This window comes from Dromiciops gliroides, chromosome 1 (genome assembly GCF_019393635.1).
Source record: "Dromiciops gliroides isolate mDroGli1 chromosome 1, mDroGli1.pri, whole genome shotgun sequence".
In the NCBI taxonomy this organism is placed as follows: domain Eukaryota; kingdom Metazoa; phylum Chordata; class Mammalia; order Microbiotheria; family Microbiotheriidae; genus Dromiciops; species Dromiciops gliroides.
In genome coordinates this window covers 585,192,287-585,208,458 of record NC_057861.1, presented here as the reverse complement: position 1 = coordinate 585,208,458, position 16,172 = coordinate 585,192,287, and positions in this window count along the sequence as shown.

Genomic DNA, 16,172 nt, shown 5'->3' with positions numbered 1-16,172 from the left:
ATTATGAAAATGGAAGCTTTTTGAAGTAGAGGAAAGAGCCCTGGACTTGAAGTCAAAAGGCTTTGGTTTCAGTTGCCTTCTCTATTGCTTATTGGCATTGTGACCCTGGATAAAAGACATTTCCTCTCTGAATTTCAAATATCTCATTTGTAAAATAAAGGATTTTTGTGAGATGATTTGTAAGGCCCCTTCTGGCTCTAACAAGCTAGGATTCTTATTAGAGGCAGCTGGTGGCACATCAGATAGAATGATGGGCCTTGAGTCAGGAGGCCTAAATTCAAATCTGGTCTCAGACACGAGCTGTGCCACCCTCAGTAAATCACATTGCCTCTGACTCAGTTTCCTCAATTATAAAACAGAGATGGTGGGGGCAGCTAGATGGTGCAGTGGATAGAGTACTGGCCCTAGATTCAAGAGGACCTGAGTTCAAATCCATTCTCAGACACTTGACACTTACTAGCTGTGTGACCCTGGGCAAGTCACTTAACCCTCACTGCCCTGCAAAAAAAAAAAACAAAAAAGAAAAAGAAAGGAAGGAAGGAAGGAAGGAAGGAAGGAAGGAAGAAAGAAAGAAAGAAAGAAAGAAAGAAAGAAAGAAAGAAAGAAAGAAAGAAAGAAAGAAAGAAAGAAAGAAAGAAAGAAAGAAAGAAAAAACAGTACTTACTTCCTAGGTCTGTTGTAAAAATCAAATGAGATAATATTTTTAAAGCTTTCAGCACAGTGCCTAACATATATAGTAGGCACTTAATAAATCCTTCCTCCCTCTCTCCCTCCCTCCCTCCCTTCCTTCCTTCCTTCTTAGTAGTATCACTATTAGTAAGTATGCCAATGTTGGTCCACTCAGAGAATGCCATTGTTCCACTTATAACATGAGAATGCAAGCCCCTTCTTTGAGGGTTGAGAAGTTTTCATTTCCAATTAGGCTCTCTACCCTGCTGGGGCAGCTAGGAGGCACAGTGGCTAGAGTACTAGCCTGGTGAGTCAGGAAGACCTGAGTTCAAATTTGTCCTCAGACACTTACTGTGTGACCCTGGGCAAGTCACTTAACCTTGTTTGCTTCAGTTTCCTCATTTGTAAAATGAGCTGGAGAAGGAAATGGCAAACGACTCCAGTATCTATGCCAAGAAAACCCTGAATGCAGTCACAAAGATTCAGACGTGACTGAAAAACAACTAAACAACAACAACACTCCCTACACAAAAGGTGGACAAGAATAATATCACCTAGCAACAATAACAACAGTGTCAGGAATTGTGTGGCAGCTAAAATAACCTCCTTGAGAAGCTAACTCTCTTGATCAAAATAAAGCCTTTCATTTCCAAGTGAATAATCACCTACTTCACTTTGCAGTATTCCAACAGACTAAGCCAAAAGGATCTCTGCTCAAATCAAAAGGACCGACAAGATGATGTCAGTCTCCGAAAGGGAGCTGCGGCCACTATCAAGTAACTTGCCAAAAACTCCCATTCAACTTCACAATTTGATTTCTAATCCGTACATTGATGAGCTCAGGTCCCAGAGCAAAATGGATTAGTTCTCAATGTCACTGAAAGACTTTCCAAAGGCTCATTTAACCTCAACCCTTTAGACAAGGAGCCAGCTTTTCATCTTCGGCTAAAAGGTGATTCACCCTATTTAAGCAATAATGCCAGGAACTCGTGTAAGCCAGCACACCACTATTTGCTCACAAAATGTTCTGGTGCATGTCTGTTTAACTTGAAGGACTCACCATTCCCCCCCCCAACCCCCCACCCAACAAGGAGAATGGGGAGCAGGGAGAGATGGCTTGTTGTCATAGCGATGCATCACACTTAGCAGTTTGAGCTGCCAAGAAGAATGAATTACATACCTTTCTTTTTTCCCCCTTCTTTCTTGGTGGCAGCTTGGGTGGGTAGATTAGTGGTTTGAAAAGTATAATTTGGAGTTTTTGTCACTTTGGGATCTTCAATGCCTGCTTGCTTTACAAAGGGAAATTGATCTCTGGCCTCTTACTTGCCATAGAGGACTTAGTGAATCATATGTGTGGATTGTTGATCTTAGACTTCTGTGTCATGAGTCAAATAATCACAGAATATTAGAGCTTGAAGAAACCTTGGAGACCACCTAGTCCATCCATCCATCAATAAACATATATTTATTATTGTGACAGTGTCTACTCTGACCCCTATTGCCTGGAAGTCAGGTATATTATATTTCAATCAGGCAATTAGTCAATAAACATTGATTAAGTGCTTACTATGTGCTAGGCACTGTGCTAAGTGCTGGGGATACAAAGGAAGGCAGACAATTCTGATCTCAAGGAGCTTACAATCTAAGAGGGAATACCATTCATAAAAAGAACCTGAAGTGGGGAGGGAAGAAAGGAAGTAATGGAGCACTGGGGCATGGTGAAGGCCAGTAGTGTAGCTAGTTGGGAAATGATGAGATTGCCTTGGGCACTATCTTTAAGAGAATCTAGAAGTAGATTCCACCCTCCATCCTTTCTGCTCCTCTCCCAGGAGTACCATTCAGTACTCTTAAAGGGGTTTAGGGGCTGTATTCCCTCATTGATGATACTCCCTCAATTTTAGTGTGTCTGCATCCCACTTTTCTTTACAACAGTAGGATTAGCCTTTACAAAGGAATATTTTCTTTAAAAGTAATACATTGGGGCAGCTAGATGGCGCAGTGGATAGAGCACTGGCCCTGGATTCAAGAGTACCTGAGTTCAGGTCATGCCTCAGACACTAAACACTTACTAGCTGTGTGACCTTGGGCAAGTCACTTAACCCCAATTGCTTCACCAAAAAAAAAAAAAAAGTAATATATTGCTTCAAAAGCAAGAAGAAAACATATAAACATCTTCCCAACAACTGAAGGCATAATTCCTGTCTCATATTTTTGAAAGAGGAAGAAGATTAGGTTCATAGTTTTCTATTTTTATTCTTTTTTTTTCAGGGCAATGAGGGTTAAGTAATTTACCCAGGATCACCCAGCTAGTAAGTGTCAAGTGTCTGAGGCCATTAACTTACTTTCTATATAGCATAGTTGCACCAAGTTCCAAGTCCAAAGCCTCAAGTTGGGGCACCCTGGCTTCTTAGGGCTTCCCTCCTGGGCTGACGGGCTACACATCTGGCTAGAATCTTGACTCCATGATTGTTGTTGGTGTTCAGTTGTTTAATTCGTGTCCAACTCTTTGTGACCCTATTTGGAATTTTCTTGGCAAAGATACTGGAGTGGTTTGCCATTTCCTTTTCCAATTCACTTTACAGATAAGGAAATGGAAGGGATCAGGGTTAAGTGACTTGCCGTGGGTCACACAAAGTATCTGAGGTTGGATTTGAACTCAGTTCTTCGGCCTGGCGTTCTACCTACTAGGCTACCTAGTTGCTCTTATTCCAAGATTGGCCAAGTGGAATTTCCAGGTGTAGTGGGGATTCTAGCATCTATGCCCAGAACTGAAATAGGGAAAAAAATCTAATATTTTATATTACTTGACAGGTGCCAGGCACTGTGTTAAGCACTTTAGAATTTTTATTTCATTTGAACCTCATAAAACCCTGGGAGGTAGATGCTATTATTATCCTCATATGACAGATGAGGAAACTGAAGCAAACAGAGGTTAAATGACTTGCCCAAGGTCATACAACTACTATGTGTCTGAAATAGGATTTGAACTCAAATCTTCCTGACTCCAACTCTAGAACTCTATCCACTATGCCACCTATCTGCCTCCTGAGAAAATCCAAGCCTGATTCTAAGGTCATAGAATAAAAGAGAAAGGGGAGGTTCAGAAGCTAACACTGTTCCTTTACCAGTTCAATTCATGGTGCCCAAACTGTGGGCGAACTTGGACCTTCCCCTTCTCTGGATACCTTGGGAGAAAAGCCATAGGAGTGAGTACCTCCAATGTAGGAATGAATTCAAAGGCTAAACTGAGCTTCTAAGATGTTTTTGGAGCACAGTGGAGAAAGTCTAGAGTGCAGCATGGAGAGGAAGGATGATATTAAATGTAATCTTACCTCTTCTGCCTTATTATATCCTCACAACAACCCTGTGATGTAAACACTATTATCATCCACATTTTATAGATGAGAAAACTGAGACACTGAGAGGTTGTGATTGTCCCATTGTCATATACCTAGTAAGTGGTTGTGGCAGGATTTGAACTCAGGACTTCCTGATTCCAAGTCTAGCACTCTGTGTGGGGAAAAAAGAAAGGTCACCTCTTTTAATAATCTCCCCATAACCTCTTGGATTTCTCTGCAAAAAGATATGAATCTGGGGGCAGCTAGGTGGCACAGGGGATAAGGCACCGGCCCTGGATTTAGGAGGACCTGAGTTCAAATCCAGCCTCAGACACTTGACCCTTACTAGCTGTGTGACCCTGGGCAAGTCACTTAACCCTCATTGCCCCACAAAAACAAACAAACAAAAAACCCCCCAAATAAAAAAGATTCGAATTTGTTTTTGTAAGTCTGATGTGTGCCTTGGCCAATGAGCTGTGAGTACTCATCCATAAGTTAATCAGTCAACACCTATTGAACATTTTCTATGTGTATTGCCCTGTACTAGTTTTTCCTGGAGATAAAATAACAAATTAGATGCAACCTCTGCCCTCAAGAAGCTTAAACATATCAATGCGTCCTGGTGTTGGAGATATAATTCACTATTTGGCATGATGAAGAAGCACCTTGAATATGAAAAATGCTAAGCAATAGTATTTTTTTTCCTGCTAACCAGATGATTAGTGATGAAATTATAGGTCAATAAAAGGTTTCAATTTTTTTGGAAATGTCCTCAGAAATGCATTTAAAGTGCCTTAATATAAAACTAGAAATATTTCCATTTTGTTTCATTGCTTTTTATGATTAAAGGGAGTTTAGATTCCTCAGGCCATAGATAAATTTAATGTTCTACCCAAAGAAGGGCAGAACTGTCTGATAATGCAATTAGAGATTTGGGAAGGAAAAGGGGATAGTTGGCTCCTGGGCACTAAAACTTCAACTAGTTAAACCTCTGTGATCTATTTCCTTGCCTAGCAAAACTCTTTTTTTTTTTTAAATAGCATTTTCTTTTTAAAAAGTCAGATGAAACTGTTTGATTGGCAACACTGGATTACTACTTGGTACATAAATTCTGAGGTCACCAGGAGAAACAATTGCCAGCAAAAACTAATTTAATCCCTTTCCCTCCAACATGACAAATGACATTTAGAAAAGCAACCCGTTGTAAGGGTGATGGGTATTCTGGGGAGTTGTGGATGCTGTTCTTATCCACTCTAGATGGGCATATGCCTGGGGTATGGTGATAAAAATTTAACAATTGGGGTCTTTGGAAAAAATATATGCACACACATTTTAAAATTTAATCTGTATTATTCACATTTTCTCCATCACTTTCTTATCTATGAGATCAACAAAACAATAAATCAACCCTAAATTTGTAGCAGTTGCTGATTTCTGCTGTGTAAAGCCTCATACTGAAAATTTAACAGTTGGCTTCAATGCATATCCACGAAGTAACAAAGTAGTGTTCCTAGGGAAGGGGCTGGTGTTGGCCAATGCCAGGCATATCAGAAGAGAACAGCTGGGCCATGGTGATGAAATGGTATAAGCTCCTAGAAGTGAAAATACTTGAAATGTTAACGGTACTAAATAAATAAGGAATGGTTATTGGTGGGGATGATAATAATTATCGATCGTAGATTAAGAATTGGAAGGGATCTAGAGACTATCAAGTCTAGTTCTTTCATTTTATAGACATGGAAACTAAGATAAAGAGAATGAGTGATTTGTACAAGGTCATACAGCCAGTAAAAATCTGAGGCAGTATCTGAAGCAAGATCTTCTGGAATCAAAGTCACTGGCCCCAGCCAGTTATGCTATGCTATGCTATGCTATCCCATGCTATCCCATGTTATGCCACGGTATCCCATGCTATACTATATACTATAATATTGGAGAGGCAGTGGGACAACTATGCCAGCTTCAGAGCCAAGAAGTGTGTTTAAGTCCCACATCTGACACATTTGTTGGTGTTGTAGTTGTTGTTCAGTCTGACTTTTTGGGGCCCCATTTGGGGTTTTCTTGGCAAAGATACTGGAGCAGTTTGCCATGTTCTCCAGCTCATTTTACAGATGAGGAAACTGAGACAAACAGGGTTAAGTGACTTGCTCAGGGTCACACAGCTAGTGTTTGATGCCAGATTTAAACTCACAAAGATGAGTCTTCTTGACTCCATCTTTTTCTTTTTCATTATGAACATCACAAACACGAACAATTCTTAACGGAAGAAGATTGCATGCGACACTATGAGTCTATTCCATATAGCTTTTTAAAAAAAGTATGTATTACATTAATCACCGAGGTTCCAACATTGTTCCGCTTGCTTGTTTCCTCTTCTAAAGTTCTATTTCAACAAATATTTATTGAGCACCTACTGTATGTTAGCTTTACTCTTAATCATTACTAAGAGAGCCACAAAGGTAAGTGACATGGTTCCTGCCTTCAAAAACTTATACTCTAATTATAATAAAGAAACCAACCCACACAAAACAATTAGAGAACTGTGGAACTAAGCCCAAGTGTAACAGCTAAGTGAAGGGAAAGGTGAGGCTAGGCTTGGGTTGTCAGAGTAAGCTGGGGAAAAGAATAAAACAAAACTCAGCTTTGCTAGACTGTTTTTTCTTGGTCTGGCACATTTAGAGCTAGGAAAAACTTTAGAGGTCACCTAGGCCCCCCTTGTCTTATGGCTAAGAAAAATGAGGTCCAAAGAGGCTAATTAGTTAATTAGTGACAAAGCCCAACATTTTTTGATTCCAAATCAATTTCTCCTTCCACTTTATGAAGCTGTCTTCCTTTCCTGATATATGCTGTTGAAGAGGTATCTGAATAAAATTAGGCACTAAGGACCTTTCTTTCCCATTTCAAAGTCTTGATTTGCTTCCCAGGTGGGCTATTAAGGAGTCAGAGGAATCCCAAATTTTCCCATTTGCCAACATCCCTAGGTCTGAGTCAGCCAAACCATCCCTGAAAAATTAAAAGACCATCAGCTCGGCCCTAAATGATTCATGTGACATATCATCAATATTTATAGACCACATGAGGAAGATGAATACACTTGAAGTTCATTCATTTATAACCCATACATGTCTATAAGACACTTGAACTCTGGTTCGTATTTATTTACATATTATTTTGTTTGGCTTGAACTTCAGATGAACTGCCACCTGTTGAGGATGCAAGCCTGAAGCCAAGTTCTAATAGCCCAGCTGTGCAGAGGTAGAAGGCCCAGTTGAGAGCCTGTGGCCTTCCTTCTTATCCAGCACTCTTCTCTGTTATTTTTCAAATGTTTCTAGCTGCAGCTGTCACTTTATGAACAATCTTTTCCTCTAAGAGATTTTTTGGGGGCATGGGGAGGTAAATTTGGTGCTACTGAAAATCACCCTATTGAGTTCATCTACCAGCTCCAACTACTGAGATGCTATTATCCACCCCTTCTTCTTTCCTCCTACTTCTCCTGATATTGAGTGTCTTGACCTTCCCTCTCTTTTACCCACTCCATGAGCTATACTTTGCTGTCTTCCACTCAGCTGTCAAACTGATCTTCCTAAAATGCAGGTCTGACCATATCACCATCCCCCCAGTTCAATCATTTCCAGTCACTCCCTAATGCCTCCAGGATCAAATATCAAATCTTCTTCTTGCCTTTTAAAGCCCTTCATAACCTGGCTGCTTCCTACGTTTCCAGTCTTGTTACACCTTATTCTCTGCCAAGTTCTCTGATCCAGTGACCCTGGCCTCCTTTTGCTTTGCTTCCTCATATAAAAGATTTTATCTTCTGACTCCAAGTATTTTTACTGGCTTCCACCCATGCCTGGATCCCTCTCCTTCCTTATCTCCCCTTCCTGCTTCCCTGGTTTCCTTCAAGTCTTGGTTAAAAACATCTTCTGCAAGAGGCATTTCCAAGTCCTCCTTACTCTTAGTGCCTTCCCTAGATGGTCATTTCTAATCTATCCAATATAATATAGCTTGCTCATACATAATGGTTTGCTGTTTTTCTCCCCCATTAGACTGTGAGCTCCTTGAGAACAAGGGACTATTTTTAGCCTTTCTTTGTAAACCCCACACTTACCATCATGCTTGGCACATGGTAGGTGCTTCGTAAATGCCAATAGACTGACATCTTTTTCACATTTGAACCAGTCAGGTGTGAGAATTGGATTGATGGCCCCTGCTGGACAGATACTGTAGGAAAGCTCCACAATGAGGAGAAGGTGTCTGAGGACAAGCCATGTGGCTTGGAAGGTCAGTTTCTTGGCATTAGGAAATGATGTTTGCTTGTGGGAACTGTCGATCAAAGCTACCAGCCAATTAGCTTGAAGCTCTGTGTGTGTGTGTGTGTGTGTGTGTGTGTGTGGACAGGGTGTTTTCATTTTCAGGGGAGGCTTGTGGGATGGAGAAGGGGCGAGGCTCTCTCTTTTGGCTGGGACCTCGTGTGGAGTGGAGCAGAAATGTGGGCTCCCTTAGATAGATAGATGAAGGCACTTTGGGCTCTTTCTCCTCACCAAATTCTTATGCTCCTTAATAAATGCTTAAAAGTGTAAACTCTTGCTAAAGCTTCTAATTTATTGGTGACCACTCATTAGATTTTTAGACAGTCTAGCTAGAATTACAGACAGCAACTATTCACAGGGAAGCCACAAAACTATAGCCATCTTGGGTATGGACTTCCCCTTTGCTATGTATTTTCTATCTTCTTATACTAGGGGAGAGGGACTATATTTGTGATTTTTGCTGGTTTAGAAATTCTAATGTGAGGAAACCTGCTCTACCAGTACACAGTAGCACCTTTTTTTTCCTTTTTTACAATTTATATTCTTAGAGAATTGCCTAAGGACTGAAACCTTAAAACACTTGCCCAGGGGGAACATTCGATGTGGGACCCAGGTCCTTTTGGGTTCAAGGCTAGCTCTCTATTCATTATACTTCATTTCCTCTGTTCTTATTCTTATAGTTATCATCTGTAATTACTTCCGTAATATAGGCAGAGGTGTTTTTTGTCTTTCATGGACAGCTTTTTAGCACAGTTTCAGTTTGCCCCAGTTTGGTGGAGTTACCTCTTATTGGAGAAAGCTGCAGAGGCCTTTGGGGACACCTTGTTCCTGGATGTGAGATTGTGTTGGGTAGTTGTAGACTAGTAAGGGGAATAGCCAGATGTGTGTGAGAGAGAAGACAGCATAGACTGGGAGAAAGAGATAGTAGTCACATGGAGAGAGAGCAGGAGGCACTGACTTGGAAGCAGGAAATGACGGCTTTCAGGAGCAGCAGTTGAGCTGTGGGGAGTAGACATTGGTGGGGCCTTTGGGGATCCCGGAGGGGATGTGTGGTGCAGCCTGGTTATGGTATGATGATTTGGGAGCTGTGGCAACAGGTTTCCACAGATGTCTATCCCTGAGGCTTCAGTGCTCTCTAGCCTACCCTGCTGATACTAGAGGAGAAAACAAAAAACAAAAAAAAACAAGCTCAAGGCAGATGCCAGTGGACCCTAGGCTTCCCCACTGGTGAAGGCCATAATATTTAAGTGCTTAGTATAGTGTCTGGTATAAAGTAGGTGCTTAATAAATGCATGTTGCCTTCCCACTGGTGCCAAGAGTTAGGTGGGCTTCAATGTATCTATCTCCATGGAGGGAGGGGTCAGCAGGGAGAGGAAAAGTGATTACAAGAAGATTTTTAAAAAATTGAATGCCTTTTATTTTAAGAGTCATAGGCCAGTCATAGACATATACTCATGGAGAGTTGAGTTGTGGTTTTAAACAGTTGATTACCTCAAACAGCACACTCAGAAGCAATAAAGGGGCTTTAGAAGTTGTGTGGGGCCCACTGGGCGAGGAAGGTTCCATTATTATATTTCAATACTTAAAAATAATCCGATTGTATTAATGTGGGCATTCCCTTCACCAATGAAGACTGGAACGCCTTTGCAACTTAGAAGGTGGTATTCAGTGATTGTTGGGGCCAAAGAAAGAAGAAAACAAGCATGTGTGAAGTGCATTTTTCAACTATTACATGCTAGGCACTATGCTAAGTGATTAACAAATACTATCTCATTTAATCCTATTAAAAATAATATTTATTTTAAGCCATTTTTACTTACTATGTGCCAGGCACTGTGCTATGTGCTTTAAAGATATTATCTCATTTGATCCTCACAACCACCCTGGGAGGTAGATTCTCTTATGTTCATTTCACAGTTAAGGAAACTGAGGCAAGCAGAGGTTAAGTGACTTGCCCTGGGTCACACAACTATTAAGTGTCTGAGGCCAGATTTGAACTCTGGATTTCCAGACTCAAGTCCTAGCTCTCTATCCACTTCACCACCTAGCTATGTCAAAGAATTTATAGTGTTACCACCGACCTGGTGATTCACATTCTCAGAACGAGTTTACCTGATCTTTGGATGGCAGACACATAATGTATCATCAGGCCTATAGCTTGATTGAACTTTCTGGGGCTGTTATTCCCTGAAGGACACCTCCCTACTGTCAGAGGCTTGAAGAAACCCTAGATGCTATTTAGTTCAGCTTCCTCATTTTTCAGATGAAGAAACTGAGACCTGGAGGGGTATAGTAGAGTTAGAAAACCTCCCCTCCATGATGCAATGATCCTGGTCTCCATGCTGGTCCTCCCATAGAATACCCTGTTTTCCAACTCAGGTGTTTTCCCCACGCCTGAAATTCTCTCCTTCATTTTTGCCTCCTTACTCCCCTGGCTCCCTTCACATTTTAGCTAACGTCTCACCTTTGTAAAATGTTTTCCCAGTTCCCCTTAATCTTCGTGTCATTGCTCTGAGACTACCCTGAATTTATCCTCCATATAACTTGTTATACTGTAAACCTAGGCAAACTCTCTCTTGAGGGAATTTAGATCTCTCTTTCCCCAAAGGGGAAGACCAGAGAACAGGAAGACCAGGTCTTGAGATTTAAATCCCCTTATTCCTAAAAGGGAAGGAAACCAGAGAAAGGCAATGCCTGTGAAAATTAAAGAAAGGTTTTTATTAAGCAGAGAAGAAAAGAAAAATTTACATGCTGCATGAGTAGTTTTAACTAGCCTATGCTGAATAGGACACCAGGTAATAGATTGTATGGGTTTATAAACATTTTAAACAAAGGAAAGTAAGGAATTTTGGAAGGAAAGGTTGGCTTAGAAAGGAGTGAGTCAGTGGGTCTCATTCCCAAGAGGAGGGGGAGTGAGGAATTCCAGGGGTCAAGGACTGGTCTTTGATACACAAATCAGAAGGCATCCTTGCTGATAAGCAGTTCAAGGCTTGATTAGGAGATGTCTTGGTAAAGAGATCTTTCAAAAAACAGGGTAATTGGGGCAGCTAGGTGGTGCAGTGAGTGGATAGAGCACCTGCCCTGGATTCAGGAGGACCTGAATTCAAATCCAGCCTCAGATACTTGATACTTACTAGCTGTGTGATGCTGGGCAAATCACTTATCCCTCATTACCCTGCAAAAAAAATCAAAACAAAACAAAACAAACAAAAAACCCAGGCTTATTCTGAGAGCCTCATAACCAAAGTTAGCGGAGATGCTGAAAATAAAATTGTCTCCAAAATAGACCATAAATAGGATAAGTTCATAGTCTCATTAACTGCACTCAGGTAAGTCTTTGAAGATAGGAATATCTCTTTTTTTTAAAAAAAATGTAATAAACATTTTTATGTATAGTTTTGGGTTCCAATTTTTATCCCTCCTTCCCTCTCTCCCCCACCCTCCCTGAGGCAGCAATCAGATATGGGTTATATATGTATGATTAATAAAACATTACCATATTTGTACAAGAAAACTTGATTAAAAGAAAAAAATGAAAGAAAGTGAAAAATAGCATGCTTCAGTCTGTTCCATCAATATTAGTTCTTTCTTTGGAGGTGGATAGTAAGTTTCATCAATAGTCCTTGGGGATCATCTTGGATCATTGTGTTGTTGAGTATAGTTAAATCATTCACAGTTCTTCATCAAACAGTATTGCTGTCTGTGTGCACAATGTTCTCTTGGTTCTGCTCACTTCACTATACATAATTTCATACATATCTTTCCAGGCCTTTCTGAAGTCATCCTGCTTGTCATTTCTTATTGCACAATAATATTCCATCACCATCATTTCCATAGCTTGTTTAGGCATTCCTCAATTGATGGATATTCCTTTGATTCCCAATTCTTAGCCACCACAAAAAGAGTTACTAGAGACATTTATGTACAAATTGGTCTTTTTCTCTTTTGGGGGATGTCTTTAGGATACAAAACTAGCAGTGATATTGCTGGATCAGAGGGTATGCACAGTTCTATAGCCCTTTGGGCATAGTTCCAAATTGCTCTCACAAATGTTTGGATTTTTTTACAACTCCACCAACAGTGGATTAATAACCCAGCTTTCCCACATCCCCCCCAACGTCCAATATTTTCCATTTTTGTTATATTTGCCACTCTGATAGGTGTGAGATGTTGTTTTAATTTGTATTACTCTGATCAATAGTGATCTAGAGCATTTTTTCATATGATTTTAGATAGCTTTGATTTCTTTGTTGGAAAACTGCCTATTCATATCCTTTGACCATTTATCAATTGGAGAATGACTTGTATGTTTATAAATTTGACTCCATTCTCTATATATTTGAGAAATGAGGCCTTTAACAGAGATATTTATTTCAAAAATTCTTTCCCAGTTTTCTGCTTTCTGTTTCTGCTTTAATCTTGGTTACATTGGTTTTGTTTGTATAAAAGCTTTTTAATTTTACAGAATCAAAATTATCTGTTTTACATTTTGTTTTACTTTCTTTTTTTTGTTTGTTTTACTTTCTATATCTTCTTTGTTCCTAAAGTCTTTCTCTGCCCATAAATCTGACAAACAATTGCATAGTCCTTAATTTGCTTATGGTATCATTCTTCATGGGTAAATCATGTACTCATTTTGACCTTAGTTTAGTATATGGTGTGAGATTTTGGTCTATACCTAGTTTGTGCCATACTGTTTTCCAGTTTTCCCAGTAATTTTTGTCAAATAATGAATTCTTCTTCCAAAAGCTTGGATCTTTTGGTTTATCATATACTAGATTACTATAGTCATTTACTATAGTCTAATTTTTATCTATTCTATTCCACTGATCTACTTCTCTATTTCTTAGCTAGTACCAGATTGTTTTGATAATTAATACTTTATAATACAGTTTGAGATCTGGTACTGCTAGACCTCCTTCTGTTGTATTTTTTTTCATTGATTCATATCATATACTTGAACTTTTGTCTTTCCAGTTGAATTGTTATTATTTTTCTAGGTCTATAAAATATTTTTCATAGCTTGATTCATATAGCACTAAAATAAATTAACTTAGGTGTGATTGTCATTTTTATTATATTGGCTCTGACTACCCATAAGCAATTAATAATTTTCCAATTGTTTAGAGCTGACTTTATTTCTGTGAAAAGTGTTTTTTAGTTCTGGTCATATACTTGCTGTGTTTTTCTTGGCAGGTAGATTCCCAAGTATTTTATATTGGCCACAGTTATTTTCAATGCAATTTCTCTTTCTAGTTGTTGCTGATTGTTGGTAATATAGAGAAATGCTGATGATTTATGTGGGTTTATTTAATATCCTGCAACTTTGATAAAATTGTTAATAATTTCAAGTAACATTTTTGTTGATTCTCTAGCATTTTCTAAGTATAACATCATATCATCTGCAAAGAGTGATAGTTTTGTTTCATTACCTATTTTAATTCCTTTAATTTCTTTTTCTTGTTGCTATAGCTAACATTTGTAATACAATATTAAATAATAGAGGTGATAATAGGAATGCTTGCTTCACTCCTGATTGTATTGGGAAGGCTTATCCCCATTACAGATAATGCTTGCTGATGGTTTTAGATAAATAGTACTTATTTTAGATAGGCTCCTTTTATTTCTATGTTCTCTAGTGTTTTTAATAGGAATGAGTGCTATATTTTGTCAAAGGCCTTTTCTGCATCTATTGAGATAATCATATGATCTTTGTGGGTTTGATATTGATATGTAAGAGGTAAAAAAGAAACAAGAATGAAAAACTAAGAAATTCAGTTTATATTTCTATATGATAATATTTGTAAGTCTTAACAGCTTTATTAGAAGATCAGTTAGAGCAATTAGGAGTATATGTAGAGAGAGGATTTGGTCACAAGGTGTTTGAAGGGATGATAATATTTGTAAGTCTTAATAGCTTTATTATAAGAATAGTTAGAAGGAGTATATGTAGACAGAGCGTATGGTTATAAGGTGACATTGATGGAGTGACACCCCAGAAAACAAAATAAAAGGGTAAAAAAAATTGCATGGAAGAAGGAGGGGAGAAATTGAATGTGATGAATTATTCTACACACACACACAGACAAAAGAGGCATGAAAGAACTATCATAATGGAAGGGAAGATGGGGTGGGATGGGCAAAAATTAAAACCTTATTCTCATTAAAGTTGGTTCAAAGAGGGAATAACAAACACACTTAGTTGGTTATAGAAATCTATCTTACCATAGTAATAATAGAAGGGGGAGGGGGACTGATACAAGGGAGAGGACATTGGGGATGGTGGAGATCTTAAGTAAAATACTTGAGAGTAGAGAAAGGGTGGGAGAGTAAGAGTGGGGGAGATAAACAGTTGAAAAATAGCATGGAGAGAAATAAACAGTCATCTTAGCTATACATGTGAATGGGATAAACTCACCCAATATTTTTCTTTGATTTGTGAGCTTTGAAATTTGGCTATGATGTTCTGGGGAGCTTTCATTTTGGGATCTCTTTCAGGCAGTGTTCAGTGGATTCTTTCAATTTATATTTCCCCCCCTGGTTCTAATATATCAGGACAATTTTCTTTGATAATTCCTCAAAAATATATTGTTCAGGCTTTTTTTGGGGGGCCTGGCTTTCAGGTAGTCCAATAATTCTTGTATTATCTCTTCTAGATCTATTTTCCAAGTCAGTTGTTTGTCCAATGAGAAATTTCAAATTTTCTTCTACTTTTTTATTTTTTTGTTTTATTGTATCTTGGTTTCTTATAGAATCATTAGTTTCCATCTATTCAATTTTAATTTTTAAAGAATTATTTTCTTCAGTGACCTTTTTTTACTTCCTTTTCCATTTGGCTAAATCTGTTTTGGGGGATTTATTTTCCTCAGTAAATTTTTGTATTTCTTTTTCATGGTTCTCTTTCATTACTTTTATTTCTTTCCCCAATTTTTCTTCTACTACTCAAATTTGCTTTTTATAGTCCTTTTTAAGCTCTGTCAAGAATTCATTTTTTGGGGGTCTGAGACCAATTTCCATTTTTCTTTGAAGCTTCACCTGTAGCCACTTTGTTACTATTGTCCCCCTCTATAGTTATCCCTTGCTTTTCCCTATCACTGTAGTAACTGTCAGTTGCCAAGCTTTTTTTTTTTTTTGCCCATTTTTGTGCCATGGCTTTTTTTTTTTTTTTTGAGAGAGTTGGGCTCTATTCCTACACTGTCCCAAATTTTTGTGCTGAGACTCTGGGTCTTGCTGGTGGCTTTCACTGGACTTCAGGACTTAGCTGCTTGCTTTCTTTGTAGAGTAAGCTTCCCTTCTAATTAGTATTGGGGGGGGGTGGTGGTTAGTCTTCCCTTTGGGTGTGGGTTGGCCTACTCCAGGGGTGGTGTCCTGCTGCTGGTTGGCTCTGTTAGCAGGGTCTCTCTGTTAGCAGGCCCTGGAGGAATAATTTTGTTTCCAATCTGCCAAAGTATAGGGGTCCTGCTGCTGGGTTGCTATGGTAACTGAGTCCCTCTGCTAGCAGGCCCTGTTAGGGTAATTTTGTTGCCATGTTGCTGAGGGTTGGAGCCCCCTGCTGCTTGTTTGCTCCGGAAAGAGTCTCTCCGCTGGGAGTTCACAGGGGCAGGAACTTCCTGTTCCTGTTCCGCAGTCTTGGGCGGGGCTTCACTACTGGTCAGCAATGGCCTCAAAGCTTCCCTGGTGGTCTCTGCTAGCTGTGGGCTGCTTGGTGAAGGTCACTGCTATGAGCCAGAAGCTGCTGCTGCTCCTGGACCTCACTTCTCTCCCTACCCAGGTAAGACAGACCTTTCCTCCTGGGCTGGTTGGCAGCTTCCCTGTTCCTGGCACGATTCAGAGGCAGTTTTATGTCTCTTTGGAA